This window comes from Rana temporaria, chromosome 11 (assembly GCF_905171775.1).
Source record: "Rana temporaria chromosome 11, aRanTem1.1, whole genome shotgun sequence".
Lineage (NCBI taxonomy): Eukaryota > Metazoa > Chordata > Amphibia > Anura > Ranidae > Rana > Rana temporaria.
In genome coordinates this window covers 103,095,748-103,114,463 of record NC_053499.1, presented here as the reverse complement: position 1 = coordinate 103,114,463, position 18,716 = coordinate 103,095,748, and the positions used below count along the sequence as shown (strand labels likewise).

Genomic DNA, 18,716 nt, shown 5'->3' with positions numbered 1-18,716 from the left:
TGCATTACATTAAACTTTACAGAAATCAGAACAGCGTGTGTGTTCCTTGGACACCTTCTCTCTCTCTCACACAGTGGAGTAGTCCTAAGCCGCCTCCCCCTCCTGTAAATGTAAACAGAGAGGAGGGAGAGGCAGCTTCAGTTCCCTTCCACTGTGTGAGACAACCGGCGAGATGTGAGAGACGCAGTGTAAGGGTGAGGACCATTCGGCATTAGCGGTTCCACTGCCCACGGGTGTCTGCTGGTGCGGCCTGCACTCCCCACCCCACTGCCTTGCGACACCACTGCGCCAACAGTCTCTGACCCAGAGCAAAATTGCACGGCGGTTCCAAGAAAATCTCAGACTTAATTTAGCCACACCCCCTTGAAGCCGTGCCCAATATTTAGCGCAAATTTAAACTACGTCCAATTTTCACTGCGACACGCTTTGCAAAATTTCACTTTGGTCACAACCACAAAATGAATGCCCCACCCCAAATAATATACTGCTCCATCTACACTGGCTTTCAGGTAAAAAGTGTCCCTAAAATGTTTTGGAAATGTTGGCAACTATGCAATTGGCCTACTGCTCATTCTTTTAAAGTGGTAAAGGTCCAGTCAGGATAGAAGCAGATAAAGGGAGATGCAGGATTTAATTTTTTTTTTTTTTTTCTAGTGAAAGCTCTGCCCTAACATACTGAAGCATCATTCTGGTGTTAAATAGGATAGAATAATGACAATTGTTTTTATGTATTAAAGTGTATGTGTAATGTCACTTAATTAATTTAGGTGACAAAAATTGTTCTTCTTTGTGGAACTATTTCAGCATTCTTTTGTGTGCTGACAAAAGGGGTAGCTGACTTGACAGAGCAGATGCCCAAATTTAGAGAAGGATGTAGCTGGGTTCACTTCAGTATGCTGATTATCTACTGCAGTTTCCTGCCCAGATGCACAGGGAGGAAGTGTAACTCAAATGTTATCATAGTATTTTGGGCAGTGCATAGAGGGGCTGTGTCCTGACACAACTGCTGGAATAAGGTAGGGAGGGTGCTGTTCTGGGTTAAATAGTAAATTAAATGGATATTCTTATATTATAATGTTGGCTATATGTTTTTCTAGCATGATAAGTTTGAGTGCCATCTGTAATTTAACAGAAGTTGTTAAATGTTATATTATATCTTGAGTATTGTTTTAAAGATGTGTGCATCTTAACCAGTTTACATTTAAAAAAATTATCACTGAACACTCATAATCTCCATGTAACATGTGTCATCCAATTATGAATGATAAATGTGAAGCATTTGTGTTATATTATTTCATATTAATCACATGACTCAGGTAGCCTGGATACCCATAATAACCCATTAGGACCACAAACCATAACCCCCCCCCCCCCTTTCTGTACACTAAATTAGAAGAAAACTGAGGCAACACCTGAGATGGAGAAAAATTGGCCATAGCAGCCATAATTTTATTAACCATTTGTACCATAAATACCTTTTATTAACTTTACATTATTTTCAAATATAACAGATTTTACAACAGCCATATAAAAAATGGCAACCATATACAGACATGTGGTCAAAAAGAGGTAACACACACATAACATTTTCCAATATCCTGCGGGACGTAATCAAAAACCAACCGCCAGCCTTAAAGGCATACCAACACCCCCTATCCCGCAGTACACAAATTTCCGTGTTCCAGCGGACACCATTCCGGTGGAATACGGAGAGGGTCCATAACCGCTGGACCCCCACACTTCCTTCATACTGTTCCTTTTTTGACCTCCTGGAGACCACCTGACACCGCCACTATTCCTACTGCTATGACGACCTGCATCCATGATCTGCAAAAGAAGAACACACACGCACAACACAAACGAGACAAAAAACAGGGAGGGTGGGTGGGAAAACTGCCTCCTTCCTTGTCTTCCCCCCACGATGCTGATCCCTGTAGCTCCGCCCCCTTCTTAAATAAACTCCCAGAGCCCGGGAAACTAATGCCCAGCCCCCTGCCTATCCCTTTTTTCCTCCCCAGCTAGTAACCCCTTGTGTCCCAAGCACCTAGTCATGCCCGCCCTACACTATTCCACTGCGCTTCATGCTCCGGGCTTCTCTTGACTCAGGTAGCCTGGATACCCATAATAACCCATTAGGACCACAAACCATAACCCCCCCCCCCTTTCTGTACACTAAATTAGAAGAAAACTGAGGCAACACCTGAGATGGAGAAAAATTGGCCATAGCAGCCATAATTTTATTAACCATTTGTACCATAAATACCTTTTATTAACTTTACATTATTTTCAAATATAACAGATTTTACAACAGCCATATAAAAAATGGCAACCATATACAGACATGTGGTCAAAAAGAGGTAACACACACATAACATTTTCCAATATCCTGAGGGACGTAATCAAAAACCAACCGCCAGCCTTAAAGGCATACCAACACCCCCTATCCCGCAGTACACAAATTTCCGTGTTCCAGCGGACACCATTCCGGTGGAATACGGAGAGGGTCCATAACCGCTGGACCCCCACACTTCCTTCATACTGTTCCTTTTTTGACCTCCTGGAGACCACCTGACACCGCCACAGCCTGAGAGGTTAACCCCTTAGCCTCGAGGGCCACCCCACACCCGGAGGGCCCTACGGATTCCATCTTCAAACCCCAAGGCCCACAAATCGATCCCAATATCAGAAAGGTGGACGCCGTCCCCTCTATGAAACAGTCCCACATCCCTCTCCAACTCAGAGTGCCGTATCACTAGCCCCCCATTACGTGCCACGAACCTCCCCACCACCTGGTTGACCTTTATGCGAGCCTTGTTCAGCCTATCCACTGATCTAGCAGTACGCCAGGCCGTCCTCACTACCATATCCGACCAGACTACTATTAAACCTGGGAAGGACATTCTCAGGGACATAAAGTCCGCCTTGACTGCCATTATCAGTTCCGCCATCGGCCGGACACCCAAGTCGTTTCCCCCCACATGCAGGACCAGCACATCCGGGGGGCGATCGAGCCGGGCGTAATGGCTGACCTCAGGAACCACCCTACTCCATTCCATCCCCCTAAAACCCAACCAGCGTACGCATGCCTCCCGCCTGGAAATGCCCAATTGCCTGCCATCCGGTCGGGCGTCTGCTCTCCTGGCACCCCAGAACACGTAAGAGTGCCCTACAATCCAAACGAGGCACGGGAAGCTGCAATCTGAAAATAAAAACGATTTCATGTAGCACATAACACCAACAAACCTCCAACTTCTCCACTGTACAAACACCAGCCCCGACACATCCCTTTGTCCGTGTCCCATTGTCCCCCTCCTCTCACTCAATCAGCCAGCAAGTGCGGACGCACGTAAGATCGGAATCTCCTAGATTCCCACCTACCTATTTTCTTAACGGCCGCCTCATCCAACCCGCACCGTGCAGCCTCAGTGGCCGCCCCGATGCGGAAGGAGTGCGAAGCGTACCGTTGTCCGTCATACCCCGCAGCACACAAACATTTTCTGAACACTGTCACAAATTGAAATCTTGACAAAAACGTCCCGTCCCTGTGCGCAAAAAATGCCCCCAACCCTACCGGGCGTACTCCTAAAAATTCCTCGACCGCTCTCACCGGACACACCTCGGAACCCGGCAATGCATAGAGCACCACCCGTGTTCCCCTCCCTGCCTGGTCCGTCTTGGACCGGCGCAGCATTATCACAACGCTTCTTCCCTCCACTCGAACATCCTGAAAACCAAACCCCCCAGCCACTGACTTAGATGGGCTAACTAATTCTCCCAACCTAAAAGCCCCAAAAAATGCGACCGCGAAAACCGCCCTAAAAAGTATCCCCTCGTATCCTGACGCGCACACCTCCCCCAGTTTGCCGCAGATCGCTTGAAGCACTGCGAATGACACCGGCCTACGCGAATCCCTCCTTACCTTTCCTTTCCTATAACCCTTCACCGTTTGTTTTACCCAAAAAGTTTTAGTAAAATCCTGCAACCCCTGCAACTTAAAGAGAAATGCCAAACCCGCCAGCTTGCGCTCAATGGCGGAAACCGACCCCCCATCCTCCATGTGCCTGGACACAAAATATAGCACCAACCATCCCCCTTCCATACCCCCATCTCCTACGTCAACTCCCACCTGTCGCAAAAACTCGAACCACTCCCCCCAGACTCTAGAGTACGCCGTCCACGTCGCCCCACTCACCGACCGTTGGATCCAACGCGCGGCAAGTCCAAAGCAGTGTCCCACAGCCACGCCGGGCACGGCACCCCGGTCCGCTCTGCCGTAGGAGCCAACTCCCTGAACCTGCCCCACTGAAAACGAGACAGAGAGTCAGCCAGCGTGTTGTCCACCCCCGGTATGTGCACCGCATACAGAAAAACATTACACTGTAGGCACCGCAACACCAAATGTCTCAGCAACCGGACCACCGGCAAGGATGAAGCGGAGATCCGGTTGATGACCTGCACTACCCCCATATTGTCGCAATTCAGTCTCACCTTCCGATTCTTCCACTCTTCCCCCCACAATTCCATTGCCAGAACCACTGGAAACAATTCCAGCAGCACTAGGTTCTTGAGTAAACCCGCCGCCCTCCATGAATCTGGCCAAGGTTCCGCACTCCAACGACCCCGAAAAAAGGCCCCATACCCCGTTGACCCCGCCGCATCCGTGACCAAGTCCAAATCGAAATTACTGACCGGCCCCTCCATCCACACCGACCGCCCATTAAACGTCTCCAAAAAAGTGTGCCACACCCTAAGATCCTCTTTCAGTTCCCTGGTCAATCTTATAAAGTGTTTAGGCGATTTTGCTCCCGCGGTGGCCGCCGACAGCCGTCGGCAAAACACCCTCCCCATGGGGATGATCCTACATGCAAAATTGAACTTTCCCAGCAATGATTGCAATTCCCTCAACGTGACCTTGCTGCGTCCTAGGAAGTCCCTGATCACTTGCCTGAGGTTCTCCACTTTGTCCGGCGGCAGACGGCACTCCATTGCCTGGGAATCGATCACGATCCCCAGAAAACTGAGCTCCGTCGTAGTGCCTTCCGTCTTGTCCGCCGCCAAGGGGACCCCAAATCTTCCCGCAATGTGCTGCAATGTCGCCAATAGAATCGCACACACTCTGGAGGAAGGGGGTCCCACGCACAAGAAGTCATCCAAATAGTGGACCACCGAGTCCACCCTTGCCACGTCCCGGACCACCCATTCCAAGAAAGAGCTGAACGTTTCGAAAAACGCACATGAAATGGAGCAACCCATGGGCAGACATCGATCCACATAAAATTCCTCCTGCCACCGACAGCCCAACAGGCGAAAACTGTCTGGGTGTACCGGTAGCAGTCGGAATGCAGCCTCAATGTCCGATTTTGCCATGAGTGCCCCCTTTCCATACCTCCGCACCCAGCTCACTGCCGCATCAAACGACGTGTATGACACCGTACATGCTTCAGGATCAATGGCATCATTCACCGACCCCCCCTTCGGAAAAGAGAGGTGGTGAATGAGGCGGAATTTGTTGGGTTCCTTCTTGGGCACCACCCCCAATGGAGAAACCACCAAATCCCTCATTGGTTGTTCCCGAAATGGCCCCCCCATCCGTCCCAGCGCCACCTCTTTTCCCAATTTTTCCGTAACTATCTCCGGGTGTTCCAAAGCGGATCGCAAATTTCCCGCCAGCGGTGGCGCCGTCGTCAAATTACATGGAATGCGAAACCCCTCCGTAAAACCCGCCGTCAGTAACCGAGCCGCTGCGACGTCCGGGTACCTATCTAGAAAAGGACGCATCCTTTCCACTTTCACCGGCGTCACCCCCCTTTCCCGCAGAGTCTCCCCCCCGCCTGCCCCGCTTGAAGCATTTGGATAGGGGGTGGGTACCTCCGCAACCCGAGTATTCATGTTTGAAACGACAGGACCCTCCAAACTTGCAGGATCCCTCGTTAAACTGCCAACAGACTCCCCACTTTTTTCCGGCCGACGGTCCCGAGGCTGCGGCCCCCCCGGCCCCCCCCTGAAAAAACTGGCCCGACGCCCGCGGCGCAGACATAAGCCGCATCCACAAGGTAATATCCTTATGGTCCCACCTAATTGACGGCCGTACCGCCATACGCTGCCGGAATTGCTCGTCGTAACGCAGCCACCCCGTACCCCCGTACACGCGGTGCGCCTCCCCGATCGCATCCATGTAGCAAAACAATGCCGCACAGTGTTCCGGCTTCTTGTCGCCAATGACACTGGCCAGTATTGCATAAGCCTGTAACCAATTTCCAAAGGTGCGAGGGATGAGGCGATAACGCCTCTTCTCCTCGTCCTCTTTCTTAGAGTCATCGGGCTTCACCCTGTCTAAATTAAATTTTTCCAGAGGAAGCAAGGAAAAAATTTCCACATACTCACCCTTAACGATTTTTTCTCTCACCTCTGGCTTCAAATGCGAACCTAGGGGACCCTCAAAACATACATATACCTCACATTTTGCCGCATCAGCAATCCTAACAATATCTGCCCTGGCCGCCGCTGACTTATCTTTATTTGTGTCCCCCGCTACACTGCCTGCCGGAACAGCCGCTGTCACGCTGACGAGGGGGACGACCGCCACCGCCGCTGGAGCAGCCGCTGCCCCCCCATTGTCCCCACTCCCACCCACCCATGGTGCGACCTGCGGCGGCACCGCAGGACCCCCAGCAAAGCGCTGCAACAGGTCCCGCAGACCCCCCAGCAGGTCCTGCATCTGGCCCGGGACCCCCGGAGCGGCGGGAACCGCCCCCGCAGCCACAGGCGCCACCGGTCCCCGTGCAACCGCACCAGCAGCCCCCGGGTTAACCCCCCCCACCCCCAATAAGGTACACAAAGCATTAGTGAAATCAAGAGTAGGTAAGGAGGTAGTCTTACCTGGCTGCCTGGGAACCGCACCATCAGCCGCCGCCGCTACATCCACCGGTGGTTGTCGCACGACATCCTCCTCGTCCTCGGACACCTCGCCCTCCGACCGGTCCTCAGCTGCACTGCACGGCACTTGTGGCCCCCCAGGTGAAGGAGATCTGGGAGCCGCAGACCCCAGGGAATGCCTGGATCGAACCTCTGCTGGAATCTTCTTAGCTTGGCCCCCCCTCCCCCCCTTGCTCTGTGGCCTGGTCACTTGCTGCTCCTCACTACTGTCCTGTGCTTGCTGCCCCCGAGCCCCTGATGCAGCTGCCGCGCGGATGGACGGCCCGCTGTCCCCCCCTGTCCCTCGACGGGCCTCTCCTTCGGAACCCACACTTGCGCTGGGTGCTGCTGGCCTGTGCTGCTGACTCCCTCTTCCCGGTGAGGACCGGGCGCAATCCCGACCGTAGGCCCCGCCTCCCGAGCTCCTCCGACCACGAGGGTACCGACCGGACTCCCCACCGGCCGACAGCTGCGACCGCTTCGCCGGCGGGGGCGACGGGTCTTCCGCTGGACTCCTTGCTGCCCTCCTGGATCGCCCCGACACCTCGGGCGAGTAGCGCACCGGCGGCCGCGATTGCCGAGCGCGAGTCGCCGGTTCCATAGACCCCCCTGCCTGGTCCTCGATCAGCCCGCCGATCTGTGCCTCCAACCACTGGGGACCCCTCTCCGCTGCCCTGGCCCGGAGTCTGGCTAACATCAGATCTACCTGTGACATCTTGGCTGTGAAGGAGCAGAGCAAAAAACTGCCTCCTTCCTTGTCTTCCCCCCACGATGCTGATCCCTGTAGCTCCGCCCCCTTCTTAAATAAACTCCCAGAGCCCGGGAAACTAATGCCCAGCCCCCTGCCTATCCCTTTTTTCCTCCCCAGCTAGTAACCCCTTGTGTCCCAAGCACCTAGTCATGCCCGCCCTACACTATTCCACTGCGCTTCATGCTCCGGGCTTCTCTTTATATAGGAGTGCTTGCTGTGTGTGTACAATTTCTGAGAATGCTTTAGCCCAGGGGTGTTAAACTCAATTTCATTGTGGGCCGCATCAGCATTATGATTGTCCTCAAAAGGGCCAGTTGTATCTGTAAGATTTGATGTCCAGTGCATCCCCTCCCCTTACAATAGATGTCAAGAGCCAACCCACCATCAGAAGTTGAGTCCCCCATTCTTCCTTACATCACAGTGCACCCCCCTTTCCTTATGCTGCTGCTGGTAAGATAAATGCATTGCTTGAAAGCAGAAAGTACAGCTGCAGGAGATGTGCGAGGGCCACATGAAATGGCCTGGAGTGCCGGATTCGGCCTACGGGCCTTGTGTTTGACACCTGTACTTTAGCCAAATAAAATAGAGAAATAGAGAATTTTTGTATTCACATATTTAAGCCTCAAAACAAAATGTATATTCTAACACTTTGTATCAAATTCCTTTATATCTGTTTTCATTAGTTTTCATGTACCTAAAGTGAAAATTCACATTTCCTGGTCTCTACACACAAATTACATAAATTGTAAGGATTTTATGCAAACTTAAAGTGGTATAAACCAAAAAGCAAACATTTTAATGGGTTGTAAAGTCTCCATGTTTTTCACCTTCATGCATTCATACATGAAGGTGAAAAAGCTTCTGTGCTGCAGCTGCCCCCAGAGTCCCCTATCTTTCTTATCTGAGCCTTTCCGTTCCAGCGATGTGCACAAGCCCAGCTGTCTCTGTCCTCATTGGATAGATTGATAGCAGCGGGAGATATTGGTTCCTGCTGCTGTCAGTCGAATCCAGTGACACTGGAGCGGGGGCGAGGCAGAGTTCTTCTGTCTGTGTCAAAGAATGCAGCAGCGGGACTCATGAGCATGTTTGCACAGGTGCCCCCCTTGAAAGCGTCTCTCTGTGGGGGCACCCAATGAAGAGGAGGATCCAGGAGCACCGCCGGGGGGCACCCCAGAAGAAGCGGATCAGAGCTGCTCTGTGCAAAACCCTTGTACAGAGCAGGTAAGTATAACATTTTTGTTAGTTTAAAAAAATAACATTTACAATCACTTTAATGGTTTCCGGACTGCCCGCCACATATATACTGTGGCAGTGTAGCCCGGCTGCGCAAAATCACATACTTGTATGTGATTTTGTGCACGAGGTCTGGGGTGCACACGCACCGCTGGCGACCCTCTTCTGCTGTGATTGGACACAGTGGGAGCCAATCAGTGGGTCTGGCGGCCGGAATGGCCCTGGCCACTCGCAAACGTTCAGAGGAAAGGCAGAATGGCTGTCTGCCTATGTAAACTGGAGATCTTGTGTTTTTGCTAATCAGAAACACAGATCTCTGTTTTCCTCCAGTCACAGTATTCCCCCCACAGTAAGAAAGCACTCCTTATCAGCACACTTAACCTTTTGATTGCCCCTGATGTTAACCCCTTCCCTGCCAGTGTCAGTGTCACTGTTCCCCAAAAAGTATCTTAGTGTCAGATTTGTCCGCCGCAATGTCGCAGTTCAGCCAAAAATCACTGATCGCTGCCATCACGAGTAAAAACAATAAAAAAAATAAAAAGTCCCTAAAAATATCTCATAGTTTGTAGATGCTATAACTTTTACTCAAACTAATCAATATATGCTTATTGGGATTTTGTAGCAGAATACATATTGGCCTAAATTGATGAAGAAATTCGATTTTTTTTTTAATTATTATTGGATGTGTTTTATAACAGAAAGTAAAAAATAATTGTTGGTATTTTTTTGTTTATAGTGCAAAAAATAAAAGCCGCAGAGGTGATCAAATACCACCAAACGAAAGCTCTATTTGTGGGGAAAAAAAGACATACATTTTATTTGGGTACAGAGTCGCAGTTGTCAGTTAAAGTAATGCAGGACATATCACAAAAAATGGCCTGATCATTAAGAGGGTAAAACATTCCGGGGCTGAAGTGGTTAACATATTGCAGCTTACCAATTCTAAGATTTGAAATGCTGAATTTGTTTTGTTTTTTAGCCTTCCTTTCTTTTATTTTCACCTGGTGATCCTGCCAGAAAGTCTGTTAGTTTTCAACAGATCTAACTGCCCTGCAGATATAGCAGTTAGAGGGTTGAGACAAACCATATAACACAAACAATGATCAGGTTTTATTTATTTATTTAAAACCTTTCACCAGGGCAGGACTTAGGGTGGTGGGGGCCCCTGGGCTTGAGTCACTTTTGGGCCCTACCTTCGATACATTACGAAAAATGGGCGTGGTTTACACAAAATAGTGGGCGTGGCTCGAAGGGTGTGTGGTTAGAGTCTGAGATGAATGAGGGATAAAGGGAGAAAGAAGGAAAGAGTGAGAGAAATAAAGAGGGAGAGAAAGGGGGGGAGAGAGAGAGAGAGAGAGAGAGAGATGGAGGGACAGCAGGCCCAGATCCTACACCACAATAAAAATAAATATATAAAGTGGTACTGACAGGGGCATGAGGGCACTGACCCTAAGTTGGCACTGGCAGGGGCATGGGGGCTCTGACCATAAATATGCACCCTGCACTGACAGAGACAACGAACACAAAACATTATGTTGAACATTGCAGTGAGTGAGGCATGAGGCACATACCAAAAGGTTAAAAGGTTGGACTGAGAGGGGCACTAACCACAAAATGGCACCTTGCACCGAGCGAGGCATTGGGCACTCATGCAGTATATAGTTATGCATGGCTCTTAGCGAGGCACTGACTAGGGCAAGAGAGCATTGGTCAGAGTTGCACCTTGCACTGACAGAGGCATCAGACTACTATAAAGTTGCACCTTGCACTAACAGAAGCCTGAAGCACTTACCATAAAAAAAGTTCCACCTAGCACTGAATGAGGCATAAGGCACAGACCATAAAAACACACTGACAGAGGCACTGAGGATAAAATTGCAATTAGTAAGGTGTGAGGCACTGACCTGGAGCAGTATATAACGTTATGCATGACACAGAGAAGATCTGCAGTATAGAAAGTTATGCATTTCACTGATATAGGCAGCACTGACAGAGGTATGAGGCACTGTTGCTAACCTGATGCTGGTGATATAGGTAGGTATTTTTGGTGACTTACCTGACGTTAGTACAGTCGTTGTGTAGAGGGTCTTGAATTCCCGTTGGGTGATGAGCTTACATCGAGTGACTCGTCTCCGGGTTGGATGGCGCCCAGCCCCCGATGGATGGAAAGAAAGAAGCGGTGCCGGTGAGCTCCGTGGGGACAGCCGATGGTCGCACCTGCCAGTGACGTCAGACCGGCTGCGATGCTGGCAGGGGAAACAGGAAGTGAGGGGCCGTACCACTACCCAGTGACACCGGAACAGTAAATCTTCCGTCCAGGACGCTTCTCAACTGATGTGGCAGTTGAAAATAAGTGGAAAAGATGATGCGTTCTGGGAAAATCATAGATAACAGTTCCCTTCAGTAAAACGTAAACGGGCAGGGTGCCGGGGCGGGGCCCATGGGCTTGAGCCCAGTCAAGCCCAATGTTAAGTCCGGCCCTGCCTTTCACACACTAAACCTATTATCGTTAGATGGGTATCTGGGAACGGAGCCGTAGCCCCCCCCCCCAACTTTTCCTTCTTTGCTCTCTCCTCTACAATTCTTCTGTACTTTGTTTCACCCCGCCTCTTTTAAAAAAAAATATTATTGGGTTTCGATGTTTGTTTCATTGTCTACTTAGGCTATGGAGGAAACAGGCAACTGGAGGAAACAGACTCCCCCGATAGTCGGATGGGGAGCTGGTTCTTTCCAGCAGGTGAAACATACGCTAAGGCTAGGGTTGCCACCTTTTCTTTAAGCCAAGCCCGAACACTTTAGCGGCGCATGGCAATTTTTGTGATATATACGCTATAGGATTGTAAAGACCTGGGTGCACTAAGGAGAGCAATAATGCGGCATGCTTTATTGGACAGTGTTACCTCCTATAACACAGGGGTCATTGTCACCCCCCTTCATAAAATATGGCTCAGTGTTACCCCCTCCATAATTTAGGGGTCCCCCATAGAGGACCCCAATTAGGTCCCCTTATATCTGCACCTCCCCTTATAGACCTCTATTAGATCAGGGAACCCCCCTGCCCCCTCATCAGTGTCCCCTACTCCTAAAGACCCACATTAGACTGCCTTACCGAGAGCCATTTTGCGCCAGGAAGTGTGGGATCCGGAGCGAAGCTGCTCTACTGTAGTGCTATTGTTCTTCTTTACTTCCATTGAGTGGTCGGGGCTTGGAGAGAAGGCAAAGTAGAGGCAGGTGCTGCATCGCTGTGCCCAGTGTGTCGGCAGGACACAGGAATCAAAACATCCGAACTTGTGCACTTACTCACAGGGCCGTTGTTAGTAATCATTAGGCCCTCATCCCCTAAGGGGGGAAAAGAGGTGGGGGAGGGAGGTGAGAAAGGGGGAGGTAAGGGGGTAAGAAGGCAGAAGAGAGAGGGGGTGAGAAAGAGAGAGGGGGAGGGGATTAAGGGTGTAAGGGGGAGTGGGATGAGAAAGAGAAGGGGGCTGAGAGGGAGGAGGGGTGAGAGATAAAGGTGGTAAGAGAGGGGGTGGTCTGACAGAGGGGGTGTAGCTGACAGAGGGGTGGGAGTACCTGACAGAGAGGGGGAGTAGCTGACAAAGAGGGGGAGTAGCTGACAGAGAGGGGGAGTAGCTGACAGAGAGGGGGAGTAGCTGACAGAGGGGGGGAGTACCTGACAGAGAGGGGGAGTAATTGACAGAGGGGGGGTACCTGACAGGGGGGTACCTGACAGAGAGGGGGATTAATTGACAGAGAGTGGGAGTACCTGACAGGGAGGGGGAGTACCCGACAGAGAGGGGGAGTAGCTGACAGAGAGGGGGAGTAGCTGGAGTACCTGACAGAGAGGGGGAGTAGCTGGAGTACCTGACAGAGAGGGGGAGTAGCTGGAGTACCTGACAGAGAGGGGGAGTAGCTGACAGCTGCGTCATAACCGCAGTGGTACTGTGTACAGTTTAGGATTCTTAGTTGTGAAAGGTTTACATACCACACTTATTTCAGCAAATGTGTTACAGTCCACATCAAGAGGTGATTATGGTCCATGTATGCTAAACAAGGAGATTCATTAAGTATATTAGAATACTCAATGTATGACTCCCTGAATACGCTGTATACTACACAATGAAAAGTTGAGATCTTTGTACCTTGTATTAAAAAACTTTAATAAAAGCATTGAAATATACCCCAAAAGGAACTGCAATAGTGCTGTTTAACTGGTTCCCGACTGGCTCGCATACATATACTGCGGCACAATAGCACCATTGCGCAAAGCCCCATACAGGTACGCAGTGTTGTAAGTGACAGCGTTTATATAAACGCTGTTACCTAACGCAGCCCCTTTTGAGGGTAACGAGTAATCTACCAGATTACTCTTCCCCTCACGGCAACGCCATTCCCATTACTTGGGCGGCGTAACCGTAATTACACCTACCTGTCACTCAGCGTCGCCGTCGGCCATCCATTATTAAAAAAGCGCGCCTCCCCCTCTGACTGTTCCATTCGTGATAGGCGGAACACTAATTTTCCCAGCAGAGCCTCTGTTTAGTGTTCAGCCTATCACGGATGCCTTCTCATCCTCAGCCTCGGCCTCGGACGAGAGGGCATCCGTGATAGGCTGAACACTAAACAGAGGCTCTGCTGGGAAAATAACTGTTCCGCCTATCACAGAACAGCCTGAGAAGGAGGCGCGGCTTTTGAATAATGGATGGCCGCCGGCTCCCTCTCCCCTCCTCCTCCCTCCCTCACAGTCCGGAGCCGCCAGGAGGAGGCCGCCCACCCGCCGACAGGCCAGCACAGCAGACTAGTAGTCACACCAACTACCGTGGGAGGAGGCGAATCGTGCCACAGCACGAGGGGAACCGGACGAGGGAGCAGAACGGCGAGTCCGACTGGAGGGGCGAGCAACGGCCGCGACATGCCGAGCATCAGCCTCCCGCCCAATGAGAAAGCGCTCTTCAAACGGATCCTGGTGAGCGTGGGTGGGAAGCATCGGGGTCTTCTAATAATACTGTATGGAGGGGGGCCTTGTCTGCTGTTCTTTCTTGCAATATATATATATGTATACGGTATCTCCTCATTGGATTATTATATTACTGTATTACCGAGACTAATTCTTTCCCGATCTACAGGCTACAATAGATCTCAGATGAATAGTTTCTTTTGAAATCTGTGGCAGCTTTATCCTACCAGAGCACAAATAAATCAGGCCTTATTATTCCATATTCATTTAATCCAGGGACATTAGTCAGAGAGACCTTTCTGTAGCCTAATAAACAAGAGGCAGCAGCCGTTTTTCTTTATGGGCGCAGTTGTTCATCCTAAATTAGAGCTAGAGCTATAAGGAGACAGAAATGTTTCCAGCATGATTCAACTGTGTACAAGGGCGCAGATTCACAAAGCAGATGCGCCGACTTAACTTGAGATGCGCGGCGTAATTGAAAAATGCGCCGCGCGTATTTTTGCGCCGTATCCTCAAAACGAGATACGCCTGAAATCCATTTTATTCCGTCCTACCTAAAAGAATTACACCGGCGCTTCCTCGCGCACAAAATACGCTAGACACACCGCTGTTTTGATAGGCAAAGATGCAAATGAGGGAGATAAGGCGATCCACAAAATTAAGTGTGTGTGGCGTAGATTACGCCCTGTGCGCTTCTGCTAGTTTCATGGTGTAAAATTACACTTTATAAAAGCAGCCCTAACTTTGCACCAGCCGTGTAAAGGTCAGCTAAAGCAACACCATTAAGGAAGAGCTGAGCACACACACTTGCAGGACAACAATCTGTATGCCAACATGCCAGGGGCACCCATGCTCATAACTATACTAGTGACTTTAGTAACCGAGGTTACCCCCTCTTCTGAGGGAACAGCAACCAGGAGATGCCTCGCAGAATGCATCTTTGCACAGTAAACACACACATTAATCATGGCACAATGAGAATGCATGCATGCACACCCACTGTGGTCCCTAGCACAGACACATCACATGCACATCTAATTGGATTAGATCCAGGTACCCCCAATGGTACTCGGGAGCAGTAACGCCACGGCTCCAATTATGTCACTTTGCATTCATACATCATTCACATGGACCTGGGATCACTTCTCCCTGGTCCTGGGGATCCCTACTCCACCAAAACTGAGGGTGACACCCCTTATTTAATCAGGAATGCCACCCCCACATTCATACATCATTCACACACATAAAACAAATCATAAGTACAGTATAGTAAAAAATAAAAAAATAAAAATAAAAAAAAGTACCCCAAAAGTCAACGGCGGCGGCGAGAGCTACGCCTGGGCTGCCCACGGCCAACCAGGGGAGACTCCTGGGGGGGTGAGCAGGGGAAGGAGGAGACTCATGGGGGGGTGAGCAGGGGAAGGAGGAGCCTCCCCTGGTGACTGTCCTCCTGCTGGCCTGCCCTCCAAGGCCACTGCAATTCTGTTCAGAGTGAGGGCAGCCGTATTGGCCTGGACAGCCCGGGTGTTGTCCTGGACAGCCTGGGTCAGGGCACTCACCTCCTGGGCCACGCCTGTTGTTGCGGTCTGCAGCTCACAAAAGCATGTGATGACCGCCAAGGAGTTTGTGGCCACATCAGTGAGTGACTCCTTAATTGAGCCCAGGCTGTCCTCTATCTGGGTCAGAGTCTGGTTGATCTGACCCAGATGGCGGGTCTGCCGGGCATTGTCCCTCTGCAGATTGGCCGGCAGACACTCGGCCACCCCCCTGGTCCTCTGGGTCGCCATCCTGCCTGCAGCTGAGTCTTGTGGCCTGGGAGGAGGGGAGAGAGAGACCCTTGTGGGGGAGGCCTGTTGGGGGAGGAGTGGGAGGGGCTACCCCTGATGGAGGCCTGACTGCTGCCAGCCTCAGGGGTAGCCTCAGGGGGAAACACATCCGAAGCCAAAAGGCTTTCCCTGGCAATCTCCATCCTCATCCATCCTCCCCCCCTCATCCTCCCCCCCTCAACCTCCTCATGAGGGGAGGTGTGGCCACTCCCCTCCCCTGGGGACTCCTGCCATTCTTGGGGCTCTTCTGCAGCCTGTTGTCCTGGGGATGGTGCAGCCTGGCCTGATGGCCCAGCAATCTCCTGGCCTGATGGCCCAGCAATCTCCTGGCCTGATGGCCCAGCAATCTCCTGGCCATATGTGGAGGACACAAAACAATCACAGGTTGGAGGATCCACACACTTGGCACATCTTCCCTTCCCCCACCCACACATGCTAATCACCAGATAGAAAAACCCAAAAATTACCTGTCCTCACAGGAGAATCAGATTGAAAGCCAGGCAGGCCCACCAGCTGCTGGCTATGGAAACACCAGGCCACTGCCCATTCCTCCTCAGTCAGCCTGACGGAGCAGGGTGGGCCTCCTCCAGTGCCCGTGGCATGGGCATTTATTTTGGCCATCTTGTCCCGGACCAGGCTCCTAAGATCGTTGATCTTCTTTTGAATCCCACTGGGGGTCCTCGTCTCCCCCCGCCACATTGATCTGATCAGTAATTTTTTTAATGATCTCCTTCCTCCTGGCCGGGGTGGTGTTCCGGCTCTCAGGGCCATGCAAATAACGCCCGAAACGGCTGATGGCCCTAGCAAGTATCTGCTTTTCTGTGTTTGAAAAATTAAGCTTCCTGCGCTTCTCAAAAACAAACACCGAAAAAACAAACAGAAAATACACTCAGAAAAAAAACAATCAGAAAAAACAAACAGAAAATACACTTAGAAAAAAAACACAGCTACTACACTCTACTACTCCTCCAAATCTTTTATCTAACACCAAACTCACCAACACACACCAACAGATGACAGAGCAAAAGCAACTTGCTCTAGGAAAGGGGAACACAGGGATGTACTTTTGCAAGGGAAGTGTGTTTGTCTGGGGCTATTTATACACAGGGCGATTCTCAAACTAATGGGTAGATTCACACACAATGGCCTAAAATTAGGACGGCCTAGCCTACTTTTTTTAGGCTACACCGCCGCAAATTATTTAGGTTAGAAGTGATTCTCAAACCACTTACCTTCAAATTTTCGGCGGCGTAGCCTAAAACGAGCGGGCGTAAGCGCGCCTAATTCAAATGACTGGGAGGGGGGCGTGTATTATTGAAATGAGGCTTGACCTCACGTTTTTTGAAGTTTTTTACACTGCGCATGCGCCGGGCGACTACATTTCCCAGTGCGCATTGCGGCTAAGTAGGCCGTACGGGCCTATTGATTTAGACGCGTACGTAAACGACGTAAATCCCGATTCGCGGACGACTTGCGCAAACAACTTAAAAAATTCGAACCTCGCGGCGGGAACGGCGGCCATACTTAACATTGTTATTACACCTCATAGGTGGAATAACTTTAGTTGCCTATGGCGTACGGAAACAACGTAACTCGACGGTGTAGGCCCGGCATACGCTCGTAAATCGTCGGGAATCGACGTATCCCCTCATTTACATAATCTAGGCCGGCCGCAATGGCAGCTCCATCTAGCGGGCAAAAGAAACATTGCATTGATAGAATGGCGCAAGCCAGCCTATCTTAGGTATGTTTAAGTGTATCTCTGTTTGAGAATACACTTAAACATAGGCCGGCTTAGATTCAGAGTTAGGTCGGCTTATCTGTAGATAAGCCGGCCTAACTCTTTGTGAATATACCTATAAGTACGCTTGGCCTTTTACCTATCTCACTGATTGCGCCGAGCCGAGTTCTGCACATGCCAAGTGAGGTGCAGATTCGTGCGTGCATGCGCAGTACGGCCGGCCCTTCATTTGCATGGGGTCACGGCTCATTACAATGGAGCACGCCCACTTCCTTCCCACTTGCAATAACCCCGCCTTACACCTCGGGATTTAAGTTACGCTTGCGCAATTTTGGGCGCAAATGCGCTGTGGATACGGCACTTACGACACAAAATTAAGGCGCCGTAACTCAAATGACATACGTTTGGAGTAACTTAATTTGCGCCGCTCTACGTGAATCTGGGCCAAGATTAGCTTCTAAGACAATATGAAAATTACACCCACAGGTACAAAATATATGGAGATCATAATTTGAATATGTCTATGCTTGATTTTTTACAGAATCTCCTGCATTGGAGTAAGTAAAAGGAAGATCAAATGTATTTGATTTAGAGTCAGTACTGTGGGTAAACAAAAAAAGCTAGGCACTAGCTAGAAGCTGGACCAGAATTTTAAGACTATGAATACTTTAAAGGGCAGAGTAAGGTTTATCTAAAAAAAAAAATGCTACACTCCCACCCACCAGGGGCTTACTTACCTCTTTATCCCAGTGGTGGCCTTCTATTTGTTTTTAACATCATTTGAGGTTTGTACACTGCGAATGTCCAGGCTTGGGAAGATGTCTGTGAATGTCCAGGGAAGATGTCTGCTCACTACTTTCAATGTGAGACTAGTCTCACATTGAAAGTAGTGAGCAGACATCTTCCCTATAAGAAGACACAATGGTAATAAAACAGGCAGGAACTAGAATTTACATGCTGGTGTCAACTCTGAACCATTAATTCAGCCCAAGAAGTGATTGTAGACACTAGATCAGGGGTGGGCAAACTTTTTGACTCGAGGGCCGCAATGGGTTCATATATTGGACCCGGGGGCCGGACCAAGAGTAGATGGACGGTGTGTATGTGTGAATTAATATAAATTAAATTTAAATTTGTATCATTAACTGTTTTGATTAATTTAAGGTAGAAAAGCATAAAAAGAGTTATTTTACAAAACTACAATTGATGGCACAGTGGCTGCGTTTGATGGCATGGCACAGTGGTGACAATTGATGGCACAGTGATTGCTTTTGATGGCATGGCACAGTGGTGACA

The 18,716-nt window shown here is 50.1% G+C and overlaps 1 protein-coding gene across 1 annotated transcript in view; it reads left to right on the top strand.

Moving 5' to 3' along the window:
- The first annotated feature begins 737 nt into the window (after positions 1 to 737).
- RASGRP2 (RAS guanyl releasing protein 2) overlaps positions 738 to 18,716 on the top strand; it is a 1,313,980-nt gene continuing 1,296,001 nt past the window's right edge. Inside the window, exon 1 of the mRNA XM_040327755.1 lies at positions 738 to 1,016. The gene's annotated coding sequence lies outside the window, so the exon portion shown is untranslated. The remainder of the gene's footprint in view (positions 1,017 to 18,716) is intronic.